General features: G+C 46.5%; 1 protein-coding gene and 1 non-coding gene across 5 annotated transcripts in view; both read left to right on the forward strand.

The window, feature by feature from the left end:
- KSR2 (kinase suppressor of ras 2) overlaps positions 1 to 27,734 on the forward strand; it is a 485,548-nt gene that overhangs the window by 136,633 nt on the left and 321,181 nt on the right. The gene's annotated exons all lie outside the window — the stretch shown is intronic.
- LOC133229313 (U6 spliceosomal RNA) lies at positions 4,830 to 4,936 on the forward strand. Its single transcript, XR_009730538.1, has one exon. It is a non-coding gene; the product is annotated as a U6 spliceosomal RNA (small nuclear RNA).

Consider the following 27,734-nt stretch of genomic DNA (forward strand, 5'->3'; position numbering starts at 1 on the left):
CCTAACCTGCCGTTCCTGATCCAGCCTCCTCTCCTGCTTTCTTGAAGGCTGCCTTTTGGCCCCTCTGTAGAGCCCACTTGTTGCTTCCCCTGTAGGGACCAGCTCTGGCTTTTGTGGACGTCCCCACCAGCCCTCTGAGATGAGAACAAAGAGAGCCTGGCCCCCTGCTGTCGCCTCTGATCAGCACCGGGGTTGCGACCAGCAGGTGCTGAGCAGAACTGGGCACAAAACTGACCCTGAACTTGTACTGTACGGTCTGCAGGGGCTGAGCTGTCTGAGGATTGTGGTTCCACATGCACCGCACTGGACGAGCCAGGTCAGGCCCAGACGGACGGTCACATCCGTAATCAGATCACAGCTCCTCCTCCCAGGCTCTCCATGTCTTCACCCACCCACCGCGCCCGCCTCCCCTGACTTTGCTTTTCCTTGGAAGGCCTGCCTCAGGGCCTTTGCACGGGTCATTTTTTCTGCCTGAAACGCACTACCCTAGTCTGCCTAATTAGTCAGACTAACCCTAGTCTGGCTAATTCTTTGTCCCTTGGGTCTCAGCTCAAATGCCACCTTCTCCTGGTCCCACCTCCCTCTTATTCACTCATTTCTTCATGGTCCCTATCATAAATACAACGATTTTTTTGCTTAAATGTTTGTTTCTCTACCTCTTCTCACTAGAACAATGGTTCTCAGACCTGAATATGCATCAGAATCCCCCAGAAGGCTCTACCCCCAGAGTCCCTGGTTCAGCCAATTTGGGGCAGCACCCAGGAACCTGCATTTTTTAACAGTTTCCCAGGGGATGCTGCTGCTCCTGGTTTGGGGCCTGCACTGTGAGAACCACTGTGCTGGAATTGTCCCAGGGCCTGACTCAGAACCAGAGTGTCAGGAGGGGTTACTGAGTGACTGAATGAGTGGCGATCCATGGTAATGGTTACAGCAAATACTGCATTCTTGCCGGGCCAAGAGCTGCTCTGGGTAACTGACATGCAGCCTTAGCTTACTTAATCATTTCCACAATCTTGTGAAGTCTACGTGATTCTATTTTCTGGTAAGAACACTGAGGCTCAGAGTCACACAGCAACTGAGTATCAGAAACAGGGTTTGTGGAGAAGGAAATGGCAACCCACTCCAGTAGGGACAGAGGAGCCTGGCAGACTATAGTTGATGGGGTCGCAAAGAGTCGGACGTGACTGAGCGACTAAGCGTGCTCCAGTGTCATATCCTGGCATGGAATACAGTCATGGCTTTGGGTTTCCCAGAGACAAAATCAAATCAGCTTAGTGGAAGAGCGTACCCCAGAGAAAGTACAGCATATCAGTTCATAGAATATAAGAAGGTAGAGATTGCGAGTCCTGATGCCCTGAAAACACTGGTGTTTCAGACTTCATGGTTGGTTCTTTGAGTGGCTGAATTGCTTTAATATCTAGATTTTATCTGATGAGTCAGAAATCCCAAACCACATTTATTTTATATAAACATTAAATCCAGACCAGCCAAACAAGAAAAAAACAAAACAGAGTTTGAACCTGGGTCCATCTGACTCCTAAGCTGTGGCTCCCTCCTAGGAGAGAGGTGAGGGCAGCTTTCCCCTTACCCCTGAGAGCTTCATGTGTCTCCCTCCATTTGCTCTGCTGAAGTGACTGCCTTTGGTGGGGGAAATGGGTTGCAGGGATGTAACAGCTTAAGCCAGAACAGAGATAAAAAGAAAGAACATAAACCCTGAATGATATGTAACTACCAAATTGCCTGTTTGCAGAGCACCTTCAGTTGTAGTAAGAACCCACACACAGATAGCTCCTTTCGATTCTCACAACCTGATGAGTGGTAGGTAGGCAGACAGACCAGGATGAGTACCCATTCCACAGATGGGAACACTGAGGAAAAGAGAAGTTTACTTTGAACCACCCAGGATCTCACAGAGCTGGGACTGGAACAGCAATGTCCCTTTCCTGCTTCTCAGTGCAGAACCCCTTCTCTTGTCTGGTGTCAGGAGTGGGGTGGGGATGATGGCAGTGGCCGTGTTTCCCCTCCAGGTAGGATCCTGGAGCTGGGGAGAATGGGGTATTGCCCCAAGCTGGGCATGGCTGGGAAAGCTCAGGAGTCTCTAGATCTGCTTCAGAGCCTGGGGAGACTCCCCCCTTTTCCTGGCAGGGTTAAGTCTGTCTTGGTGACTATTTCTGCCCTTTTCAGCCATGGAGGCATCCTCAGGTATATGAATGTGTTTGAAAAGTTCAGTAAATGTGCAGGAGGAAGGTAGAAAGGGCAGGGATGATGGAGAAAGATGTTACGATGTCATGATATTATTTGGAACCGAGCTGTTTTCCCCTCCCCCTAAAATGTCCCAATGTTGTGGCAGCACATTCCTGGAAACTACGAGAGGATTCTAGTTTGTAATAGTCACACTTTTTACTCAGGTAGTTTTTTTACCCCCATTGTTTAATAGTAAATAAACTATTTACTATTTAAATAATTTTTCTATTTATTGACTTATAATCTTATATGAGAAGTATCCAAGCTATTGTTTGGGGAAGGGAAAACAAGGCTTTGTTTTGACTATAATTTGCATGTTAGTTAGTATTTTAAAAACGATTCATAGGAGGAATAATGTCTGGAAGGAAATACGTTTGGATATTTAGCACAGTTTTTGGATTAGGGTGATTGTGATTTCTCTTCTGCTTGTCTGCTTTTTCTATCTTTCTGGGTGAGGAACAAGCAGTTATGTAATTTAAACAAAAAAAAAAAAAAAGAAGAAAGGAAAAAATTCCTCCTTGAACCCAGTTTAGCTCTTTCTGTACCCACCCCTTCTGTTATTTCAACAGTTTCTTGGTTGATTAACCCCTTTCTTTGCACCTGTTCAAAAGGGAAAACTTCCTGCTGCAATTTCCTGAAGTAAAATTCCCTGTAGCTTAGATAATTCTTGATGATGCCCCAAAAGCAATTTATATGCCACCACTGCTGGGAAGGCCTCCTAGATCGCCCCTTCTTCACTTTGTGTTGATGATCCCACAGTTCTCTTCTAGTTTTTTTTTTTAAGATTTTTTTTTTTATGTGGACCATTTTTAAAGTCCTTATTGAATTTGTTACAACATTGCTTCTGTTTTATATTTTGTTTTTTTCTGGCTGTGAGGTATAGGGTATCTTAGCTCCCTAACTAGGGCTCGAACCTGAACCCCCTGCATTGGAAGGCGAAGTCTTAACCACTGGACTGCCATAGACATCCCTCTTGTAGTTGCTTTGATATAAAAGTCTCTTAGATTAGAAATTCCTTATTAGCAGGAGCCATCACAAATAGCGATAAGTTATTAAAAGCATGCTCTGTATCAGATATCGTTCTAAGCTGATTTCAAGGATAACTTCACTTAATCTTCAGAACTTGACCATGAGATAGGGAATGTTGTAGTCCCCAGTTTTCAGATAAGAAGACTAAGGAGCAGGGAGGTGAACCTACTGACCCAGGGTTACATGAAGTGACTTGCAGAGCACCAGCATTTGAGCTTTGGCTGACCACAGGCTCATTTTTTTTTTCTCTTTTCTTTTTTGCTTCTTTTGTTTCCTATACATTACTTAACACAGTAGCAAAAGTACCACTGAAGCATTTAACAAATACATGAAAGTAAGTCTCTCAGTCATGTCTGACTCTGCGACCCCATGGACTATACAGTCCATGGAATTCTCTAGGCCAGAATACTGGAGGGCGTAGCCTTTCCTTTCTCCAAGGGATCTTCCCAACCTGGGGATAGAACCCAGGTCTCCCTCATTGCAGGCAGATTCTTTACCAGTTGAGCCACAAGGGAAGCCCAAGAATACTGGAGTGGATAGCCCATCCCTTCTCCAGGGGTCTTCCTGACCCAGGAATCGAACCGACAACTCCTGCAGTGCATCGCAGGCAGATTGTTTACCAACTGAGCTATCAGGGAAGCCCTGAACAAATACATGAGCAGTCATAATTTAATCATGGAAATGACGCTCTTGGAGGGAGAGGTTGGTGCATTTCTAGATTTGCTCCAGGAGAGAGAAGTGAGAAACAGATGTTTTCTGCCTATATCACTGAGGGCTTGTGTGGTGGAGATGACAGACAGACAATGAAAGAGAATTCACTCTGAATCAGGGGTCACTGGCCAAATTCAGCTATCTGCCTGCTTTCAAAAATAAAGTTTTATTGGAACATTGCCATACCCATTTTTTACATTGTAAAATAAAATTCACATTTTATGTCAAGATAAGAAAAATTTGAACATAAAAAAGTTTTCTGCGCCCTGTGACCTCCCCTCTCAGCTCTACTGTGCTTTGCTTCTCTGCGTTATGCAGTGAGCAACCTTCCCCATCGGCAGAAATACCTGTTCAACCATAAAAAGCAATATTCTCCTGGCATCAACAGGACAACACAAAGAGAACATTCCTTCTTGGTCTTAAGAGGCCACAATGACGCTTAGATCTGGATTGTGTGAACTGTCAATAATTTCACTCAAATAAAATTTTCCATTTCTGTCTTAGATTGATGGGTTAAATGTTCATCGACAACATATTATGTTGTCTATAGCTATTCTCACACAGCAATGGCAGAATGGAGACCATCTGGCCCAGAAAGTCTAAAGTATTTACCTTCTGGCTTTTACAGAGGAAGTTTGCTAATAACCCTTATTGTAAAAGACCAAGCAAGAGATACTAAGTGTTCTTTAAAACACATACACACATGCTGTGTATCTGATGGGACATTGATGGTGGAGAACTCTGCCATGAGGTGCATTACTGTTTGCGCAGCATTACCTAGAGCTGTCCTTTATCGAGCACTTACCATTCTAAATGCTCAGAGGAAGGAAGAAAGGGCAGGAAGGATGCTCGCTTCGGCAGCACATATACTAAAATTGGAATGATACAGAGAAGATTAGCATGGCCCCTGCGCAAGGATGACACGCAAATTCGTGAAGCGTTCCATATTTAAAAAAAAAAAAAAAAGAAAGGGCAGGAAGGATGGACAGGCCCAGAGAGGTTGAATAGCTTGCTCAGGGTCACACAGCTGCTACAGGATACAGCCTGCACTCAGGCCTATGCCAGACTCAGTCAAAATACATGCTTTCAGGGAACTTCCCTCATGGTCCAGTGGTTAAGACTCCATGCTTCCACTGCAGGGGCCGTGGGTTTGACCCCTGGTTGGGGAACTAAGATCCCACATGCCATGCTGCTGCTGCTGCTAAGTCACTTCAGTCGTGTCCGACTCTGTGTGACCCCATAGATGGCAGCCCACCAGGCTCCCCCATCCCTGGGATTCTCCAGGCAAGAACACTGGAGTGGGTTGCCATTTCCTTCTCCAGACATGCCATGCGCTGTGGCCAAAAAAACAAAACAAAATGAAAAAGCCCACATGCTTTTATTGCAGTGTCCTGCATGCCGACGTTTCCTGTCTGTTTCCTGCTAGATGTGAGGTTTGGGGGGCTGGGGATCACACTGCATCTCTCGAGTGCCGCCTGGATTGTGCCCCTGGAGGGTCACTCTCATTTAGGGGGGTCTGTGGGTCTCTTTGGGCAAACATGTCATACCATCCCCATAGGATTCTGAAGGCGGGGGCGCCTCGCACTCCAGGTCTCCCAGCTGCCTCCTCTCAATTTGGAAAAGGAAACCCGAAATGCCTCCCTTCCCCCAGTGACACAGGCCTGTTGATGTGTCCACCCTCCACGTCAGCTCTGTCCTTGGGAACAGAGCTCAGTTTAGCTCCATCATCTGATCATCTTCTTTCTTTAGCACTTTTGTTTTTCCCCTCTCCGTCTGGTACTTTGTGGAGGAGAAATGAGGCGGACAAGCTCTGTAATCAGATACCAGGACACCCTCGGTGACAGCGACAGTTTGTTTTTCTAGCTCTAACTTCTAAAGACCTTCTGCCTTCATTGTCACGGAAGGCGGGGGTACTAAGTGGCAGGCTGTCTGTTTTGCTTTAAACCTTAGGCTCCTTGCTTGAAAAAGTTGGGGTCAAATCGCTGGCTGGCTGCACACACTTGGATGATTTTTCCTCCCTGTGTTTATTACCTTGGACACCATCCAACTGGGGCTAGTACATGATGACTCCTGATGGCCACCAGGGGGTGCTGCCTGACAACCATCCTTTAGCTGAGCCAGGGAGTGGGGGAGGGGGGAGATCTACATTAAGGTGCAAACTGGAAGAAGGAAGTTCAGTCTAATCATCTGAACTTTCAAATAGGGGAAAAATAGAGTCCCGGAGAGGATAAAGACCTGACCCATGAACAGGATGGAAGAATGTGGGCTTAATTCTGTGTTATAGATGGAGCATCTGGGCAGGCTGAGAGCCAGGGGAACTTTAGTCCCTTGTCCCAGCTGGCCTTGTGTGAGCTACAGGGCATCGGAGCAGCTCCTAGTTCCTGCCTGCCTCCAGTCGGCTCAGACGGGGTCTTTGCAGTCACTAACCTTCCTACAGCCCTCTTGTCACCGAAGCTCTCGCCCCCCAGCTCCTTGCCACACTGCAAGACCAATTAAGAGAACTGCTACTGCTGCTGCTAAGTCGCTTCAGTCGTGTCTGACTCTGTGCGACCCCACAGACGGCAGCCCACCGGGCTCCTCCGTCCCTGGGATTCTCCAAGCAAGAACACTGGAGTGGGTTGCCATTTCCTTCTCCAATGCATGACAGTGAAAGTGAAGTCGCTCAGTCGTGTCCAACTCTTAGCGACCCCATGGACTGCAGCCTACCAGGCTCGTCCACCCATGGGATTTTCCAGGCGACCCCATGGACTGCAGCCTACCAGGCTCGTCCACCCATGGGATTTTCCAGGCAAGAGTACTGGAGTGGGTTGCCATTGCCTTCTCCTTAAAAGAAGAAAGTGATCTGTAAAGGAGGAATGCTGAAATGTAGTCTCCAAATAACAACTATTGGAGATGCAGCAGGAGCTCAATAGTCAGTGGCCTCATTCCCTTGGGAGACGTCTGGCAAGAGCAGGGGGCCAGACGTGGGGTAACTCTGGCCATAAAGGAGCCTCCTGGAGGCCCTGAACAGGGTGGCCACGAAGAGAAGCAGTAGGACTTGCTTTGATCAAAATAATCATTTCAGCCTTTGCCACGTGCCCGACATGGGGATGTAGAGATTAAAAAAACACGCGGGCTACAGTTGACAAGGGGCTGGGCTCCTGGTTTCCTCTTCTAGCCAGTCTGGCCAGGTTTTGGCACAGGTGGGAGCATGTGTGAGTTCTGAGCCTGGGATGTGAGTCCTGGCAGGGCCACTGGGCTGTACTAAAGCTGGTTCAGCCCCTTCCCCATCAGAGTCTCTGTCTTTGAAGAAACGGGCATGAAAGCACCTGCCCATTTAGTGCTGTCGGGAGGAACAGGTGTGATGATGCATGTTTCCTCCCCCGTCAGGGGTTGCCTCCCCCGCCTGAGCAGAACCGCACTTTGATCCTTTTGGCTACAGTGAATCAGAAATCATATGAGCCAGCTGAACGGGACGAGCCAAAGGTTTCTTTCTCTGCTCCCTAAAGGCAGACGCCTCAGGAGCTGAAAGGTCCTGGGGCCTCAGAGCTGGTGAAGCCCAGTCGCCGATGTGCATGGGCAGCCAGGGGTCACGCCATGACTTCAGACAAGCCCCCGAATCAGCCAGAGCTAATGCCACATGGATGGAGGGTGGGCAGTGCAGCCCATTTTATTATTTTGGAGCAGAAAAAAGATAACCCATCACAGCCAACTTTTTATACACTTGAGAGGTTGGAAAAGTTCTCCCATCGTCTTTTACAGAACCACAAGACTCATTTATTCCTCCAAAGTGAGCAAGCTTCTAGACTAAAGAAAGGGCTTTTAAGGAAGGGGATCTGTCGATTTCTACAGGGTTCTTCCTCACACTGCTGACTGTCTCCGGGTGTGGGGTGGGAGGCATTGTGCTTAAGAACAAAGATCATTGTCTGTTAATCCCATCCATGTCACAGTCACCAGATCTCAGGCCCCGGGCAGGAGGTTTTCTTGGGCTCCTCAATGACAGCAGACAAAGGGCAGCTCAAGGTTCTCAAATGGCACTGTCCACACTTCTGGCTCGATGATGCTTGGTGGTCAGGGCTGTCCCGTGCATTGTAGACTGTTCAGCAGTGTCCCTCCATGCCCTGAACTTTGATGCCAGAAGCATCCATCCTCCAACCCCCTCCTCCTTCGTGAAATCCAGCGTCCTCAGATGTGCCAGGTGGAGAACCGCTGTCTTGACTTCTCCGAGGTGCCCCAGGCTTCGCCCAGCTGATGATGCTCCTGCTCAGATGATGGTGGTGATGATAAGGATGTCAAGGATGATGACAAGTGAAGTATTCTGAGGCCAGATGAAAGCCAGGAAATTTTGTGAAGACTGAGGGTCTATAAAAGCACAGAAAACCGTAATTGAGTTGGACTTGGGCTTATCATGCCCAGAGCATAATTTTCCCAGGGGTCTTTAGTCAAATTTCCAGGAACCAGATGAAAGCCAGGAACCTTGATGTACCACCCTCCCTCCAGTGAGCATGTGTGCACACACACACAGACACAGACACACACACACACACACACACACGCTCATATTCACGTGCATAATCCTTCCCTCTCTCTCTCCAGGGACCTAGTTAAAACTTCCATCACTTCTGCAGGTAAACAGCTCTCGATGCCCTGACTTCTCCGGCTGTGACTGCCTGGACCAGCCATGTGGCCTCTCTGTGCCTGTGTCTGTAAAATGCCCAGGGACAGGAAGGATGGGCATGAACCCTTCCCCCGAGATTCTGTGTCTCAGGTTTGACCTTCATGCCCGGCCAGTGAGCTGACAGCAGTGACCACGACCCCACTCTCACCCACAGCTGTGCAGTTCAGACGGCAGCTTCCAGTTGTGATGGTTATTGTTGCATGGATGCCTGAATCAGCTCAATGACACCGTGTGGGGATCCTTTGAACATAAGAAGCTCATTCCCACCCTTGCCCTCATCTCTTCTGCCCTCTTCTGACACCCTTCCTGGGGGCTGGCTCCTTCCCTCTGTGTGCTGCCAGCTCTGGGTGCGCTCACTGCATGGAGTTCTCTGATTACTTTCTCCATCATTACTCGGGGGAGCAGGCTGGGAGAACCTGGGGAGAGGGGCCAAGTGCAGCCCCAGTGAGTTCCAGGGATCTTTCTAGAGGAAGGAACCAGCTACATGGAGTTCCGAGGATGACAGGCTGTGTTTGGGCTTCTTTGCCTACTTCCCGAGTTATTTTGTTTTATTGCCCACCAGTGCCAACTCTCAGATCTGCTCAGGGTGTCATTGCGTTTTTTTTTTCTTTCAAATCATCCTAGCTCAAAAAAATTTTTTTTATATTTACAGTATCTTTTGGGGATGATTTGGGGGCAGTATCTTCCTGAACCATTTTGTGTCGTAAAAGCTGCCTGCAGACTTTCAGTGCCAAAGTCAGTCATGTGCACGTTCTTTTTTTGGAAAGAAGGATGTTGTATATACAGAAAATGGCAGGATCTGACCCAGCTTTATCCACTTTCCTTTGATCCCGGTACCCATGACCAGAAGGTGAAAGATGAATTTAAGTTCTTCCTAAGCTCTGACCATGGGCTTTATTTGGCAAGGTCTTTCATGTTCCTGGGCGATGCCAGTTCTATGAGGAGACACTGGCAAAGGCAAATTATGGCAACAGGGCTGGGCCAGGAAAGGTTGGGCCAGAGTTTAGGTTAGAGGTTTAGTTATGCAGGAAGGGCTTGGTGTCCAGTAGATTTTTTCCAAACATTCATGGTGCCAATGAATGTGGAAAGGGAGGATTTAAAATGCCCCTCCTGCCCCCGCCTCGATGTCTCTCTCTGCAGAAATGATTGCTGTTCCCCTTTGTGTCCAAGGCATTGCTCCATGCTTACAGTGTGCTCAACACACGGCATATCAGGAATTTCCGTGACGGCCGCCTGTTGTCCTTATAACAACTCTGTCAAGTTGGGGCTGCCCCCCGAAAAGGGAGGAGATGGGGGTTCAGAGAGGTGGATGAATTTAGCTGAGACCGCACAGCATAGGCAAGTCAGGAAGGCAGCCTTGCACTTGGGAGTTTGGAGTGAAACCACTGCTTTAATACCACGCCCCGAGGCCCTGAGGAGAGGCAGGAAGGGAGTGGCATTGATTGAGAGCCCAAGCGCGCTACAGAAGTTGCCCGGCAAGGTCACCTGGACTGGCAGGTCTGCTTAGGCGTGAGTTTTGAGAATCATGAACTCATTGGGTGGCAGTGACCTGTGGGCGCAGGTAACGCCAGTGGGTGACTTGATGCCCTGGGAGTAGATCGGAACAGAGTCGCTGATGGAGTTGCACCCGGGCTGGGCCTGGAACAAGTGGTACGTGAAGGGGAGAGAGGTGACGTGACACAGGAGGGGGCAGGTGGGGACGAGGCCTGGGGCCTGAAAGGGAGTCCTGCTCTGCGGCGTCAGGCAGCTGCTGGCCGGAGTTCTCTGGATCTTTTTAGTGGGAGTTAGTCGCTCAGTTGTGTCCGACTCTTTGCGACCCCATGGACTGCAGCCCACCAGGCTCCTCTGTCCATGGATTCTCCAGGCAAGGATACTGGAGTGGTTTTCCATTTCCTCCTCCAGGAGGAGTACCTGTATCTCCCCGCAAAGGAAGGACGCAGTGAGGCGATGCGTCTCAAGGCTGTGGCTCAGCCCTGGTGCACAGTGTGGGCTCGGTAAATGCATGGCAGACTCTGCTTACACTGTTACTGCTAGTGATCAGGTTCAAACAGAAACAGCTCAGGGGCAGGTAGGCATGGCTGCTGCCTGCGAAAGTTTCTTAAAGTGAAACGTCAGGCAAAGGGGAGACCTGGGGTTTGGTGCAGTGAGAGGGGAATCACAGCTGCCCACTTCCCAGTGTGCTGAGCTCACATTTCTGCTAACAAGGACCAGTTCTATGGTCCAAAGGGCTCCGTTCCTCAGTGCTAGCAGCCCGGGGAGATCCCAGGAATATGCTGGGGATCTGGGTGGGCTCCGCTCAGGAGGAATGGAAAAGGAAGGAAATGGGGAAGACTCTTCCACAAATCAGCTGTCATCTCATTAAACGTTGGCCTTGCTGTCACATGGTCCTGGTTTCAAATGCTGGGTTCCTGCAGCTTTCCTGCTCGCGACTTTGGGAAGTTGGTCCAGTTCTCCAGGCATCAGCGTCCTCTTCTGCACAGAGGGGAAGAGGCTGTGGAGTTGGAAGGGCCACAGGAACTGGGAGCAGTCGATGGTTAGCAAGCTGGAGAGGGCCTGGAGGAGCAGGCAGGGACTCGGGCAAGGGGACCAGCTGGGGTACCAGAAATCCAGGTGAGCAGGGACAAAGGTCAGCGTCGATACCGCTGGGCGTCTGCGCTGCATTTTGCACCTGTGTTGCTGGGGTGATGCCTCTCAGGTCAAAGAACGTCCCTGGATCCTACAGCCATCAGCCGTTTCTCTCTCCCTGACCCACCAGACTCTTCACAGATGTGAGCAGGGAGCAAAGTCTCCCCCCACACCCCTCACCTGCCCTACCCAGCAGAAAAACAACTCAGAGCACAGCACCCCGGGCTGGGACCTGAGACCTTCCTGGAATCCTCCTGGTTTACTTCCTGGGTCACATCACTCAAGCCTCACTTCCTCTCTTTAAAGAAGAGAATCAGAATTCTCACTCTCCTCACCTGCCCGGGTGTCAGTGAGGGTCAAACCAGGTGTCATCCAGGAAGGGCTTTGCCAGCCATCTAGAACCTACAGTGGGGAGGGGCAGTTACTTTTACTGAGGACCGCTGGGTCTGAAGCACCAGCTTTATCTGGGGTCTTGAGCAAAGAAAAGGTGGATCTCTCTTGAAGCAAGTTCCCCGGAGCTCTGGTTTGCTTCCCTCAAACAGATGTAGGCAGACACAATACAAATGTTACAGCAAGGCACACAGAAATATTCGATGGCCAATCCTGGGAAAGCAGAGCCTGGTTAGGAGGTTGGGACAGTAGGGGGACGATGTTTTAGTATATAGCTCACTCCTGTATTCAGCTTGAACTGGTGTTAATCAGTTACCTCCCTGTCCCTGGTACTGGGGGGACATTGGTGAGTCATTTCATCTGTGAGCCATCATTTCCTGGCCAGAAAATTCAGGTGATAGTTGTCCCTCCTTGGCTTCTTGTGAGGATTAAATGAGATAAAATAGGCAATGAGCAGTGCCTGGCATGGTGTTCCCGTGGAGCCTGATAACTGTTCCTTTGCTATTACTGTCATTGACCAATAACTGTTGTTACTCTTCGGTTTCTCCAATTCTGTTGACTGCTCCTGGGAGTCCTGCAAGAATTATTTTCCTCTTCTTCTCATTGGCACTCCCCTTTCCCTCCCTTGTTTTCTGTGTGAATTAAGTGCATGAGGCTCATGGTCCCAATTTATGGATGAAGAAAGAGGTACCGCTGTCTATGCCAACTGGTCCAGGTCTCAAAGAGGCAGAGAAGAGGGGTCTTGGGTTTGCCTGTCCTGTGCCTCTGTCAAGATGGGCCAAACTTGGGATGGTTTCTGCCAGTGGGATGCTTGCACAAAACTTCTCACCTGAGGAAAGAAATGGCTGATGCTGGGTGGAGACAGAGTATCAGCCAAAACATAGGACGAAAGAAGAAAAAGTTCACCAAACTTTCTTTTCAAATGCATTTTTGGGGAAGGGGAAAGAGCAAAATGAACAAGTTCTGCCTGAACAGACATGATTTCGTGTGGCCAGGGCATATTGATAATATCAGGAAGTTTCTGGCTCTGGGTGAAGTATTTGGATTTTTCATGCTCCGCCAGTCCCCCAGGAGACAGGGACCTGGGAGGAAGTTGGACTTTGGGAACACGTCTTATCTCTTTTCTTTTACAGTCAAGAGGATCTATTTATTTAATTAAATTTCCTTTGAGTTTGGTTTTTCCCTTGAGCTAATTTTGTCTTCTGTTTTCTTTCTTTCCCAAGATGTCAGTTAGGGCAGAATTTATCAATAGAAATGACAGTATTAGTAACAATAACAATAAAGATTGTAATAAAATCCAAACAGCACCACATCCTCTGTTATCTTAAGTATGTGGCTGAAGTCACATCTCTGTCTTTAGAGGAATCTGTCATTAACTTGCAGCTTATATACATTTTGTTCTTCCCATGTCTACCTCAAGGGTTTGAAGCTTGGGGTCTGAGTTTCAAGAAAATCTTTTTAATCATGCAGAAAACTTTCAGGAAATGGCATATCCACCCCCTGCCTCCTTTCTTCCTTCCCCCCTCCCTCCATCGTTCATCCCTCCATCCTCCCATCCTTTCCTTCTCTATTGTAGCCTGGCCAGCTATCTTTGGGAGAAAATAGAGAAAGACTTGCTAAGAATGAGCCTATCTTCTTTATGCCATTTTGAGATATATCAGATAATCTAATCCAGCGGCCAGCAAACTATGGCCTATAGGTCAAATCTGACCAGCTGCCTGCTTTTTAAAATAAAATTTTATTAGACCACAGCTACATCTATTCATTTGTGGCTGCTTTTGCATTATAATGGTAGAGTTGAGTAGTTGCAGTAGAGGTCATATGGGTCACAGGTTGAGGTATTTTACTATCTTGTCCTTTATAGAAAACATTTGCCAATCTCTGTTCTAGTCCTTGGAGAAGGAAATGGCAACCCACTCCAGTATTCTTGCCTGGAGAATCCCAGGGATGGGGGAGCCTGGTGGGCTGCTGTCTATGGGGTCGCACAGAGTTGGACATGACTGAAGTGACTTAGCAGTTCTAGTCCTTGACTGTACATGAAAATGATTTTTCACTTTTCTTCCGCTGTGTGTGATGTGAACAGTAAGCTCATTTATTTATTCATTCATCAAGCATTTAGGAAGCACTTTTTTGGCACCAAGCCCCCTCTTAGGCACAAAGGGTGTTTTTTGTCTTTAAGAAAGTATTGGAATATAGTAAGATACAAACAGAGGCTGTGTATGCTGTAGTGGTGTCAGGAAGGAGGAAACAGGCAGTGCTTTGGAGGCTGAGTATAGGAGAAAGCTAGGGAAACCTTCATAGAGGAGGAGACATTTGAGATGGGTATAAAAATGGGAAGTTACCAAACGGCTGGGGGACCATGACCTCCCAGGCGTGGGAACAGCCTGTAGTGAATCACTGGTTGTTATTAAGCATAACCAGCTCAGACAGCAGGAAGTCAATTTGTAGGGAAGTCAATTTGTAGGACAGTTTGGATGATGAGGGGAAACGTTGAAACTAGTAAGAATATGAGAAGCTATGTGGGAGCACTTTAAGGACAGGAATGGTGACTTCTGTATCTTTATTCTGCTGTGATTGTCTCCAAGCCACAGCTTTGGAGTGGTGTGTGGTTGATGGGGTCCATACATCTGAGGTGTATCTCAAGGTCACCACATTTTCAGGTGGCTTTGAAGCTGGCTGATCTGGGTGCAGGTTGACTTTCCATTTTTATACCCATCTTAAATGTCTCCTTTGAAAATACCTCTGCTTTTGAGGTCAGTGAGAATGTTAGCAGTAGAATTCTCCAAGGCACAGTTCCTATTTTACAGTATAGATGGCAGTTAGGAGGCTGACCAGGGGAGAAGACCCTGAAATCTGGTGTATTCCATAAAGTGTCTGAGCATGTCCCAGAGGGACAGCCATGTGGTCTGGGTATTGTATTCCCACTGGGGGCCTGAGATCAGGGCTGATAAGTTCCAGGCTTCCCAGATGGTGCTAGTGGTAAAGAACCTGCCTGCCAATGCAGGAGATGTGAGAGACATGGGTTTGATCCCTGGGTCAGGAAGATTCCCTTGAGGAGGGCACGGCAACCCACCCCAGTATTCTTGCCTGGAGAATCCCGTGGACAGAGGAACCTGGCAGGCTAACAGTCCATAGAGTTGCAAAGAATCAGACATGACTGAAGTGACTTTACATGCACACACGACCTTGAACACTGGCTGCCCCTGTAATTTGGGACAGCCGGGCCACAAAGGCAGGTCCAGGGTTGCACGTTTGCTTTATAAAGAGTCTTAGAGACCTGTGCTTCCTTATCTGTGAAATGGGATAATTATAATTCTCACTTCTTAGGATTGTTGTGATAATTTAGTGAGTTATGCTAGAAAGAAATTGTCTTGGACAGTAAGCACTTGACAAAATGATTCAGCAATGAAATTGTTATCCAGGATAGCATTTTCTAAAGAATGTCAAAGTGTTTTACTTAAAAAAAGTCAAATGTGTTTGTTTCCTGTAAAGCTTCTTCGTGTAGGTAGTAAGTTGCTATGTACTGTGATTTTACTTATAACATCAGGATTCGACCCAAACTTGGCCATGGCTCTCTGTTTTCACTGAGTATATGTTGAGACAGTGTTGCACAAAGCAGGCTTTGGGGAATTCTTTTTAAGGTAAGGGTGGCGCCTACTGAGGGCTTCTTCTGCGTCCGGCACTGTGCTCGGCTCTGGGGACAGAAGAGTGAGCAAGAAATCCTGGCCTCACGGATTCTGATGGTAGTTCCTAAAGTTTACATGAGGGTCCTGAGCTGCTCTGTGCCTCAGCGTTACACCCTGTAAAATGGGAACAATATGAATCTCCGCTGCCTCTTATCTTGCTAGGAGGTTGGAAGGGTGATGAGAAATACTGACCTGGCAGGAGTTAGTAAAACTGAATTGGGGAAGAGTCATGCTTAAGCCTAATGTAGGAGCTAATAGCAGAGACCTTGCAATCAGTCAGCTGAGGTTGGAGAACCAGCTCTGTCTAACTGTGGTCTCTGACTGTGTGATCTTGTGCAAGGTACTTAACCTCTCTGCACCTGTTGCCTCTTGTACAAAATGAGGAGAGTACGCCTACCTCACAGGGTTAATATGAGAATTTAATGAGTTATAAGGCACTGACATGTATAAAGTGCTTTATAAGTATTTAATAAAAGAATAGTCAATAGCAATGATAATAATAACAGCCAAAACTGGTGGATTGTTTGCTCTGTTCCAGGCACTTTGCATGGATTTGTTTAATTTATTCCTCACAACAACATTACCTGGCAACAACTATTAATATCTTCATTTAACAGATGAGAAAACTGAGGCTTACCGTTAAGCCCCTATCAAGAGGACACAATTTGTTAGTGTCAGAGCTGGGCTGACAGACTCCAGTGCCTGAGGTTGTAACCACTGCCCCATCACTCTCGCTGAGATTATTGCAGAGCAGACCATGTTACCAGGCAGGGGTCCAGCTTGTGGACGCATGTGGAGAGGAGAGTCCAGCAGAGTAGGGGGCAGCCTGCATTCGGTTTAGCATTTTCAGAGATTAATCAAGTCCTATCGTTCTTCCCTAGACTTTCAGGAACCTGTACGCCTTCTCCTTTTTTCCCTTTCAAAAGGCAGACTTGATTCTTTTCCCTCTTCCTCTCTCTAGCCTTTGCAACGGCCTTTTGAAGTCAGAGGTATAGTTCAGGGCTCCTAAGAACAGATCTGGAAAAGAAAGAACTACTTTCCACAGTGTTTAAACCAAAACTGTAAGGACATGGGAGCCCTAGTTCTTGAATCAATTCTGTGTGTATGTGTTTGTGTTCTGTATGTGTTCTTGCCAAATGCTAATACCTGCCTCTGCTGATGTCAGGCAGGGCTTCACAGAGGTCACCCTTCAGACTTCGTTTGTCTCCTGCTTGTCATCCTCTGAATATTTCGAGAGTGGGGGGCTTGACCCCCTCTGTAACAGTATATTTTAAGAGTGTTTTTTTTGTTGTTGTTTGTTTGCCTATCCCAGTGGTTTTTTTTCTCCTTGTCTTTAAAAATCTTCCTTTTTCCTCCTTCTCTGTGCCCTGTAGTCTGACCCTGCCTTGCTTATCTAAGACAATAAAACAGGAACAAGCTAACGTTAACCCCTGGGGACAGGCTGAGGCTGCAGAGCAGAATTGCCATGGCCTTTATGAAGAGAGAATTTAAGTCCCTTAGCACCTGGGAGGGTTGAGTGTCTTCTCTGCGACCACTCTGGGCTTTGTCAGCTGGTGACTGAGTGGAGGTTGAGTGAGACTTCTTTAAGCAGGGTTGAATTGTCCCGAGTGTGGGTCAGAAGGGAGTGGGTGCATTCATTCACTCTCATTCATTCATCCAATTTTTCTTCCTTCGTTCTCTTTTACCCTCTTCTCTTTCTGTCCTTCTATCCTTTGTTCCATCAATTGATCCATCCATATATCTACCCATCCATCCATATACTATTCATCCATCTATCTGTCTGCTCATTCACTCACTTACTGACCTACATGCCAACTCATACATCCACCTGGCCACCCAGCCATCCATCCACTCACTGACTCATCTGTTCATCCACCTATCCATCTTCCATCCACCCACTCATCTGTCCATCTACCCATCTATCACATTTACTCACCCATCTATCTATTCATCCATCCATCCATCTATTTGATAGGTACCAAGTCCCTTCTATGCACCAGATAGTCTGCTGAGTGCTGCAGATTTAGGTATGATGAACAAGGCCCCTCCCCTTGTGGAGGACAGAACCAGCTAATGAGGGAGACAGACAATAGACCATTAAACAAGGAAATGAGTTAATTTGAGAATCTGATAAACACTGTGAAGAAAGTTAAGTGAGAGAACCATGTTAGTTAGAAGAGTCAGTGAAGGTTCCTCTGAGGAACATTTGAACAGAAGCCTGAAGAATGTGAAGGGGAGAGAAAGTGGCAGAAAGAGTTCTCTGCTACTGCTGCTGCTGCTGCTGCTGTGTCGCTTCAGTCATGTCCGACTCTGTGCAACCCCATAGATGGCAGCCCACCAGGCTTCCCCGTCCCTGGGATTCTCCAGGCAAGAACACTGGAGTGGGTTGCCATTTCCTTCTCCAATGCATCAAAGTGAAAAGTGAAAGTGAAGTCGCTCAGTCGTATCCGACTCTAGCGACCCCGTGGACTGCAGCCTACCAGGCTCCTCCGTCCATGGGATTTTCCAGGCAAGAGTACTGGAGTGGGGTGCCATGGCCTTCTCTGGAAAGAGTTCTCTAGACACAGGGAATGATTGTACAATGAAGGGAAGTACTTCCAGCTTAAGGAAGTAACCAGAGTCCTCTGTGGCTGGAGCCACTGCAGCCATGCCCCCATGAAGGTACCCGTCCATCCATGCCCATCCATTCACCCATACACATCCATGCATCCCTGGATACATCCATGTATCTATTTGGGTATATCTGTCTATACCCACTCATCATCCCTGTTCACATCTGTCCTGCGCCCAGGCACACATTCGTGCACCCATCCATCCATCCCAGAGAATGTACCCATTCACTCTTCTGTGCAGCCATTCATCCATGCACTCATCCATTAACTCATTCATCCATCTGTGCATCCATCAATTATCCACGTGCACATCCGTCCACACATCCGTGTACCCATCCGTCCATTTAGCCATACATCTAACAAACTTTAGCTGACAACTTATATCAGACACATCTCTTTTCTTTTCTTTTCTTTTAACTGAAGGATAGTTGCTTTACAGAATTTTGTTGTTTTCTGTCAGACCTAAACATGAATCAGCCATAGGTATACATATATCCCCTCCCTTTTGAACCTTCCTCCCATTTCCCACCCCATCCCACCCCTCTAGATTGATACAGAGCCCCTGATTGAGTTTCCCCAGCCATGCAGCAAATTCCCATTGGCTATCTGTTTTACATATGGTTATGTAAGTTTCCATGTTACTCTTTCCATACATCCCACCCTCTCCTCCCCTCTCCCCATGTCCATAAGTCTATTCTCTATGTCTATTTCTCCACTGCTATCCTATGCATTAATTCTTCAGTACCATTTTTCTAGATTTCATCTATATGTGTTAGAATACGATATTTATCTTTCTCTTTCTGACTCACTTCACTCTGTATAATAGGTTCTAGGTTCATCCACCTCATCAGAACTGACTCAAACGCATTCTTTTTTATGGCTGAGTAATATTCCATTGTGTATATGTACCACAACTTCTTTATCCACTCATCTGTTGATAGACATCTAGGTTGCTTCCATGTTCTAGCTATTGTAAATATGCTGCAATGAACAATGGGATACATGTGTCAGACACATCTCTCTTATCTGACTTAATCTCTCAGGAGCAGATACAACCATTGGCCGCATCTTCCTTTTGGAAACATTCTCTTCTCTTGGCTTCCAAGAAGGCACACTCTCCCAGCTTACTCCTACTTTTCTGGCTCCTACATGCCTAAAACAGAATTTGCTTATCTTTCTCTCAAATTGCTCTTCCAGTACTTTTTTTCTTCTTAGTAAGTGGCAGCACCAACTCGCTAGTTAAGCTGGGAACTTGGGAATCATCTGCATTTCAGCCCTACCCTCCCTCCTCACATTCTGTACCTCTCCAGGTTATGTTAATTCTGTCTCCAACATGTATCTCAAGTATGCCCACTTCTCACCACTACAGCTTTAATCTTCTGCCTGGATGACCGCAGCAGCCTCCTACCTGGTTTCCAGGCTTTCATACTTGTTCCTCTCCACTGCCTTCTCTACTTAGAGTCAGATTAACCTCTTATAATCCCAAATCAAATCATGTGGTTCCTCTGATTAAAGTTATATGCCCACATTAAAAAATACATCAGGAAGGGAAGTTCGATAAAAGCAATTCAGACAATAACTGTATTTACCATGGGTTATTTACTCTGTGCCAGGCAGTGTGCTAAGTGCTTTATATGCATTATCTCACTTAGTTCTCCCAACAGCATGGTGAGGTAGGTACTATTATTAGTGTCCCCATTTTACAGATGAAGAGACTGAGACACAGAAAGGTGGAGTCACTTGTCTAAGCACTTACAGATCAGAGGCAGAGATGGGATTGGGACCTAGAGCTATGAGAGTCTCAAGTTCTTGCCTCTTAGGGCTTTGACATAGCACAAGCTCCACAATCTACAGACTTGGAGGAGGGTGACGTCAGCGCTTCTTGGCTAAGCACGTGAATGTTCTTCTGCTTTGAGGAGAGAGGTAGACCAGATGAACCCCACTTGGGATTCTAGAACTAGTGCTCCTTGGTAGGCCGTAAGTGACAGAGGCAACCAGATGTTTTTTCCTTACACTCTGCTGCCAAGTTCTGTTGCAGATGTGAGGCCAGTCTGCCGCCGCCGAACGTCTGGGCTCAGGGCAGAGGTGCAGGTCTTTGCCTTTGGTGTCGGGTGGTCCTGGGTAAGAATGTGACCTTGTCGATGCCCCGAGTCTTTCCACTTCTTCCTATTCCTCCTTCCCCTTGGGATCTGGAGCCAGAGTCTGGTTTTCAAATTGCAAGATAACGATCTGATTTAGTGATTTATCCGATTAGGCTTAAATGTATTTATTACATGCTTAAACATATTCCAGCGAGCTCTGAAAACGAACTGCAGGACTGTCCTGGGATGAATTTCCGGGACCCATTGGAGTGAGTTCAAGAAAAGCATAATCTACTTAGAGGAAGACAGAACCAGACCCTAATCCAATCGGCATCTGCGTTAGGGAGCACATCCCCCACCCCCGCCCACAACCTCAGAGCCCCCAGACCTGGGTCTGGAGGTTAAAAGGAAAGTCTGCTTCAAAGGGACCAAGGTCACCTCGACGTCAATACGCCTCTGGCTTCTCCTTCCCCACAGAAGTTTGTGGGGAGAACACCTTCATGCCCTTTACTTATTGTTCTAAAGTAATATTTATTTTTCTTTTTGATGCTAAAATCATTTTCATTTGTAAAATTCTGGAAAATAAAGAGAATAGAAAAAGCAAATCCGTATCATCTATCCTCTTGCCCGTAGTCACATTTTATGGTGAGTCCTTTCAATATTTAAAAATGCTTTCAAAATTGCCCAAGTAACAGTGTGTGTGTGTGTGTGTGTGTGTGTGTGTGTCTGTGTGTGTGTGTGTCTGTGTGTGTGTGCGCACATGTGCGCACTCATGTTCAGTCACTTAGTCTTGTCTGACTTTGCAAGCGACCCCATGGACTGTAGCCTGCCAGGCTCCTCTGTCCATGAGATTTTCCAGGCAAGAATACTGGAGTGGGTTGCCATTTCCTCCTCCAGGGGATCTTCCCCACTCTGGTATCGAACCCATGTTTCTTGTGTCTTCTGGATTGAAAGGCAGATTCTTTACCACTGCACTGCCTGGGAAGCCTAAATAACCCAGGATTGCATTTAAATTATGATAATTTCTTGGCTTTCTTCTACACATTTTTAGCAAAATTGAAACAGTACCAAATTGTGTAAATTGTCTTATGCCCTTTTTCCTTCACTCAGTTGTTTGTTTTTTTTTTTTTGGCTATGTCATTAATTAACTTTTGAAAATATCACACCTAGTAGCTACACCTTATTTCTTCCTGTGGGTATGGTGAATTTGCATAACCACTGTTTTTTGGTTATCTTGTTTCCTTTTTTATTATTATTAGCACTAGTGTCCTGAACATCTTTGTATCATCTGGTCTTGGTATCATCTACTCTTACTCTATTTCTTTTAAAGATGGTATATTTTTTAAGAGCTTCGTTGAGTTACAATCAGCATATAATAAACTGCACAGATTCAAGTATACAATTTGATGAGTTTTGACATATGTATACTCATTGGAAAAGACCCAGATGCTGGGGAAGATTGAAGACAAAAGGAGAAGACGGTGGCAGAGGATGAGATGGTTAGATAGCATCATGGATTCAATGGACATGAATCTGAGCAAACTCCAGGAGATGGTGAAGGACAGGGAAGCCTGGAGTGCTGCAGTCCATGGGGTTGCAGAAATAGGCACGACTTAGCGACCAAACAACAAAACACGTGCAAAACTGATGTCACGAGTCAAGACAATGAATGTGTCTGTCATCCCCAACCTGTCCTTGAGTGACTTTGTTTTCCTTGCACTTGGCGGTGACCTCACATGTCTAGGATGCTCTTAGCAACTTTGGATCCCCTTCTGGGTCCCAGGGCACAGCTTAGGACATGCCCTGCATGTAGAAGGTGGATGCCACAGTTCACCAAATGAAAGAATGCAACTTCACACACATCTGCCTTGAATGCCTTCAGTGACAGAGAGCTCACTACCCCCAAAGTCAGTCTCCTTTCATGGCTGACTGTTCTGCATGTTTCTCCCTTGACCAGTCTCTCAAATGGGCCTCCTGACTCAATGTACACTCTATGGTTTTAATTCTGCCCTCTGATCTTTTCAGGGGACATTCCTTCTCTCCTTGCTGACTGCAGCTTCTTTCCCTGTTCATTCAGTCCCCGCCCCGGGGCCTGATGTTAAATATTTTGACCACAGCTGTGACTGCGACATACATTTTGATCTCCTTGGACTCATGATTAGGTGAGGGAGATAGGTGTTCAACAACCAAGTATATAAATACAGCTTAACCCTGGGATGAACCTCACGCTGAAGGGGGGGGCGCGTAAGGCACTATCAGAGCTTATCACAGGGTGCTGACCTTTTTTGGGGGGTGGGGAATGCCTCAGTCAGGGAAGCCCTCTATAGACAGCAGCATTTAATGTGCTTTTTGTTTGTTGGGAGGTAGCATCTTATGCTTCTTTTCAGTTTTCTCTTCTCGGGACCAAACATCCTCAGTTCGTCCGGCTGTTTCTCACTGGGCAGGACTTTCAGGCATCTCCATCCCCCTCTGCTTTTTGTCATCCTTGCATCCCGTGGCAGAAGGACACCAGGAGCTCTGTCTTGAGGACATTACCTGCCTAATCACCCAGTCAATGACTGCGTTCACGTTCCTCCCCCAGACACAGGAAGTGTTCAGCAGGATCAAAGGCTGACTGAGAAGCAACAATAACCGCAGTAAGACACCGACACCCACGAACACCCATCAGATGCTCCTCTTACCTGTGCTAAGCCCCTTCCCGGGAACTCATTCACCTCACTGCTCCCATGACAATATAAACTTACTAGTAAGAGCCAACCCTTTATAGTACACGGTGGGGTGAAGCCTCCATTGTGAGCAGTTTATGCCTCGTCACTCACTTCATCCTTATAGACACCTGCCAAGGTAGGTATTTGGACTAGTCCCACTTCACAAATGAGGATGTTGAGGCCAAGGGAGAGGTTAAGCAATTTGCCCCAGGCCATCCAGCCAAGACCAAATCCCCAGAGTCAGTGACTGGAGCCAGCAAGCATTCTATGACCTCTGTTATGGCTCCTGTTTTCCAAGTGAGGATATTAAAGGTTTGGGGTGGGGGAGTGGTTGGGAATCTCCCCAAGGCCAAATGGTGACACTGGGATTTGGCCCCAGTGGTATGACTCCAGAGGTTGTCCTGAAACCCTACTCTGTTCCACCTCCTCTTTGGAGGAGCATCTTGAGGAGAGGAGCTTGGGGGTGCGAGTCCCAGGTTCTGCAGAGAGAAGTAGTTTTTCTTTCTCCACTGCCCCAGCACCCGGGGTCTAATCCAGGTGCCTGGGAGCACAGTGTTGGCCTGCAAAGATGAGGCATCGGAGAGGACCCTTATAGCAAGAACCAGAGCTTGGATCCTGGAAGCAGGGTGCCCTTTTCTCTAAAAAGCGGCAGGCTTGCTGTGGGAAGGTAGCTCGTTCAGGGCTGAAACACGTATCCCCTTTTCTTTAATTATTGAGTCATTAATTAGAGCCGTCTAATTTCCTCTGCCATTTCCAGTTGGGGATGTGGGGAGGGTGGCAGAGGGAGGGAGAGATCAGATCATTGTCTCTTCTGCCACACTCCGAGTATAATGAAGTTTTGCTTGAACAGCTTAGAAATTCAGATGTGATCCAACAGTAGGTCTTAAGGGACTTCTCTGTGTCAGCAAACTTTCTCTTCCAGAGGAAGAGAGGCTGTCACGGAGAGGCTCACAGCCTCGAAATGGCTTATCAAAACTTGCACGAATTAGGAGTTGGTTAAAAGCTGAGTTCTGGGACTGTCGGCGACATTTGTCAAGAGGGCATTCTCCCTCGTGGACTGGCCACTCCAGACAGAAGCGTACCCGTCTGTCTGGTAGCTTCTTTGTGCTGCGTGTATGATGGTTCAGGGTGTAGATTACAGGACCCGCCAGCACAACCATCCCTGGGTTGGAATTTCTGCTCTGTCCTTAAGAGCCGATGAACCGCCAGCAAACTCACTTTGCTTCTCTAACCTTGTTGCCTTCTCTGCCAAGTGGGTGGTCATTCCTATGTGACAGGTGGTTGTATGAATTAGCTAAAATTGCACGAAGCCCTCAGCTCAGTGCCTGCTGCCCAGTGAACACCAAGGTTGGGCCAATTTCTGTGCTGGGCATCAAGGACATAAGGATGATCATGACCTAGACCTTAATCTTCAAGTAACTCACGCATTGCTAAGGGAGACAAAGATGTAAGCTAATAAATATAATGAAGAGTCACACCAGCTATACTCCAGGACTCTCCCCTCCAACCATCATGACTTTCCAGTTGTTCCATGATGGCCAAGAAAAGACAAAGCCACTTCACAGACATTTGTGAAATGTCACAGTTACCACTGCCATGTAACAAACCACCCTAAACTTAATGATGTTAAATAGCAACCATTTTATGATGCTCATGGATTTCTAGGGTCAGGAACTGGGACAGGGTACAGTGGGGGTGACTTGTGTCTGCTTCATGATGGCCGGGGGCTGAAATCATCTAAAAATTGACCCCCACTTACATGTCTGGAAGTCAAAGCCAGCTATTGGCCAAAACCTAACCTAGGGTCCTCAATGAAACTCCTGCACTGACCTTGACCCGTGGCTGCTTGGGTATCCTCACAATATGCCACAAATGCAGTTTAAAGTTTCCTCATAGCCACACTGGAAAAGAAACAGGTAACATTAATTTTTGCTAGGTTTACTGACATATAATTAGCATATAACTTTGGATAAGTTGCCTCTTGAGAAACCTATATGCAGGTCAGGAAGCAACAGTTAGAACTGGACATGGAACAACAGACTGGTTCCAAATAGGAAAAGGAGTACGTCAAGGTTGTGTATTGTCACCCTGCTTATTTAACATATATGCAGAGTACCTCATGAGAAACGCTGGGCTGGAAGAAGCACAAACTGGAATCAAGATTGCCGGGAGAAATATCAATAACCTCAGATATGCAGATGACACCACCCTTCTGGCAAAAAGTGAAGAGGAACTAAAAAGCCTCTTGATGAAAGTGAAAGAGGAGAGTGAAAAAGTTGGCTCAATATTCAGAAAACGAAGATCATGGCATCTGGTCCCATCACTTCATGGGAAGTAGATGGGGAAACAGTGTCAGACTTTTATTTTTTTGGGCTCCAAAATCACTGCAGATGGTGACTGCAGCCATGAAATTAAAAGACACTTGCTCCTTGGAAGGAGAGTTGTGACCAACCTAGATAGCATATTCAAAAGCAGAGACATTACTTTGCCAACAAAGATCCATCTAGTCAAGGCTATGGTTTTTCCTGTGGTCATGTATGGATGTGAGAGTTGGACTGTGAAGAAAGCTGAGCACTGAAGAATGGATGCTTTTGAACTGTGGTATTGGAGAAGACTCTTGAGAGTCCCTTGGACTGCAAGGAGATCCAACCAGTCCATCCTGAAGGAGATCAGCCCTGGGATTTCTTTGGAAGGAATGATGCTAAAGCTGAAACTCCAGTACTTTGGCCACCTCATGCGAAGAGTTGACTCATTGGAAAAGACTCTGATGCTGGGAGGGATTGGGGGCAGGAGGAGAAGGGGACGACAGAGGATGAGATGGCTGGATGGCATCACTGACTTGATGGATGTGAGTTTGAGTGAACTCCGGGAGATGGTGATGGACAGGGAGGCCTGGCGTGCTGCGATTCATGGGGTCTCAAAGAGTCGGACACGACTGAGCGGCTGAACTGAACTGAACTGAAGGTGTATGATATGATAATGAGATATCATGTATGGTAATCAACAGTTACCACAATGAAGTTAGTTAACAAACACATCCTCCACCTCATGTAATTACCTTTTTGTTATAGTTGTTGTCATGGGAAAATATTATAGCTCTACACTCATACCAGCTTTTATGGATACAGTGTTTGATGATTGATGTGTGTGCGCACTCGGTCGTGTCTGACTCTTTCCGACCCCACGGACTATAGCCCTCCAGGCTCCTCTGTCTATGGGATTTTCCAAGCAAGAACACTGGAATGGGTTGCTATTTCCTCCTCCTGGGAATCTCCCCAACTCAGAAATCAAACCTGCATCTATTGTGTCTCCTGCATTGGCAGGCAGATTCTTTACCAACTGTGTCAACTGGGAAGCCCCTTATGGATACAATATAGTATTTTTAGCTACAGCCACCACACTGTACATTAGATCCCTGAAACTTATTCGACTTATAACTGAAAGTTTGTACCCTTTGACTAGCATCTCTCCATTCCCCCCACCTCCAGCCTCTGGCAACCATTATTCTGTTCTTTCTCTAGTTCAGTGTTTTTAGATTAAATTAGATCACACAGTATTTGTTTTTCTCCAACATATTTCACTTAGCATAATGGCCTTAAGATCCATCAGTATTATCACAAAAGGCAAGATTTCCTTCCGTTTATGGCTGAATAATATTCCTCTCTGTGTGTATGTGTGTATGTACATACACATATTAGATTGTACAAGTTTCTTATAAATTTTGGTTATTAAGTCCTTATTAGATTTATGGTTTGCAAAAATTTTCTCCCAGTCTATATGTTGTCTTTTCATTTTGTTGATTGCTTCTTTTTTTGTGTAGAAGTTTTTTAGTTTGATGTAGTCCCATTTGTTTATTTTTGCTCTTGTTTCTTGTGCTTTTGGTGTCATACCCAGAAAATCCATTACCAAGACCAATGTCAAGGAGCTTTCTCTGTATGTTTTCTTCTAGGAATTTTATGGTTACAGGTTTTGCATTTAAGTCTATTCCATTTAGAATTAATTTTTGTGAGTGTGTAAGACAGGACTCAGTGTTCTTGATACTATTATTGGAGAAACTATGTTTTCCCCATTGAGTGTTCTTGACTCTATTGTCAAATATTGATTGACAATGTGTGGGTCTATTTTTGGGTTCTCAATTCTGTTCCATTGGTCTTCGTGTCTGTTTTTGTGTCAGTACCAAATTGTTTTGATGACTATAGCTTTGTAATATGGTTTGAAATCAATAAGCATCATGCTTCCAGCCTTTCTCAAAATTGCTTTCGCTCTTTGGGGTCTTTTGCAGTTCCATACAAAATTTAGAATTTTTTTCTATTCCTGTGAAAAATGATATTGGAATTTTGATAGGGATTGCATTGAATCTGTAGACAGGGAACTAATTTTAGTGTGTTTTATTTAACTCTGCATATCCAAGATATAAGTATTGCAATATGTCATCAAAATAAAAAAGTGTTGAGATATTTTACATTAAAAAAAATATAATGCTAAGTCTTTGAAACCTGCTGTTTATTTTACACTTAGAGCCCATCTCAGTTCAACTAGCCACACTTCAAGGGCTTAATAACCACACTTGGCTGGCGGCTACCCTACTGGACTGGGCAGCTCCAGAGCTCTCCAAGGTGGGTGGTTTGTGAACAACAAACATCTGCATTGGACTTTAGCCCAGTGTATTCCAAGCAGAATTTTGCTTCTCCCAGAACCCAAGCTCAGGGAGCTGACTCCCAGTGGGGACTTTCACCAGGCATGTTCAGCTGGCTTGTTGGATAAAGAAGCCAGTATCAGTTCAGTTCAGTTTAGTCGCTCAGTTGTGTCTGACTCTGCAACCCCATGGACTGCAGCATGCAGGCCTCCCTGTCCATCAACAACTCCCAGAGCTTGCTCAAACGAATGTCCATCCAGTCAGAGATGCCATCCAACATCTCATCTTCTGTCATCCCCTTCTCCCCTTGCCTTCAATCTTTCCCAGCATCAGAGTCTTTCCCAATGAGTCAACT

The sequence above is a fragment of the Bos javanicus genome, chromosome 17, assembly GCF_032452875.1.
Source record: "Bos javanicus breed banteng chromosome 17, ARS-OSU_banteng_1.0, whole genome shotgun sequence".
NCBI classification, from domain to species: Eukaryota; Metazoa; Chordata; class Mammalia; order Artiodactyla; family Bovidae; genus Bos; species Bos javanicus.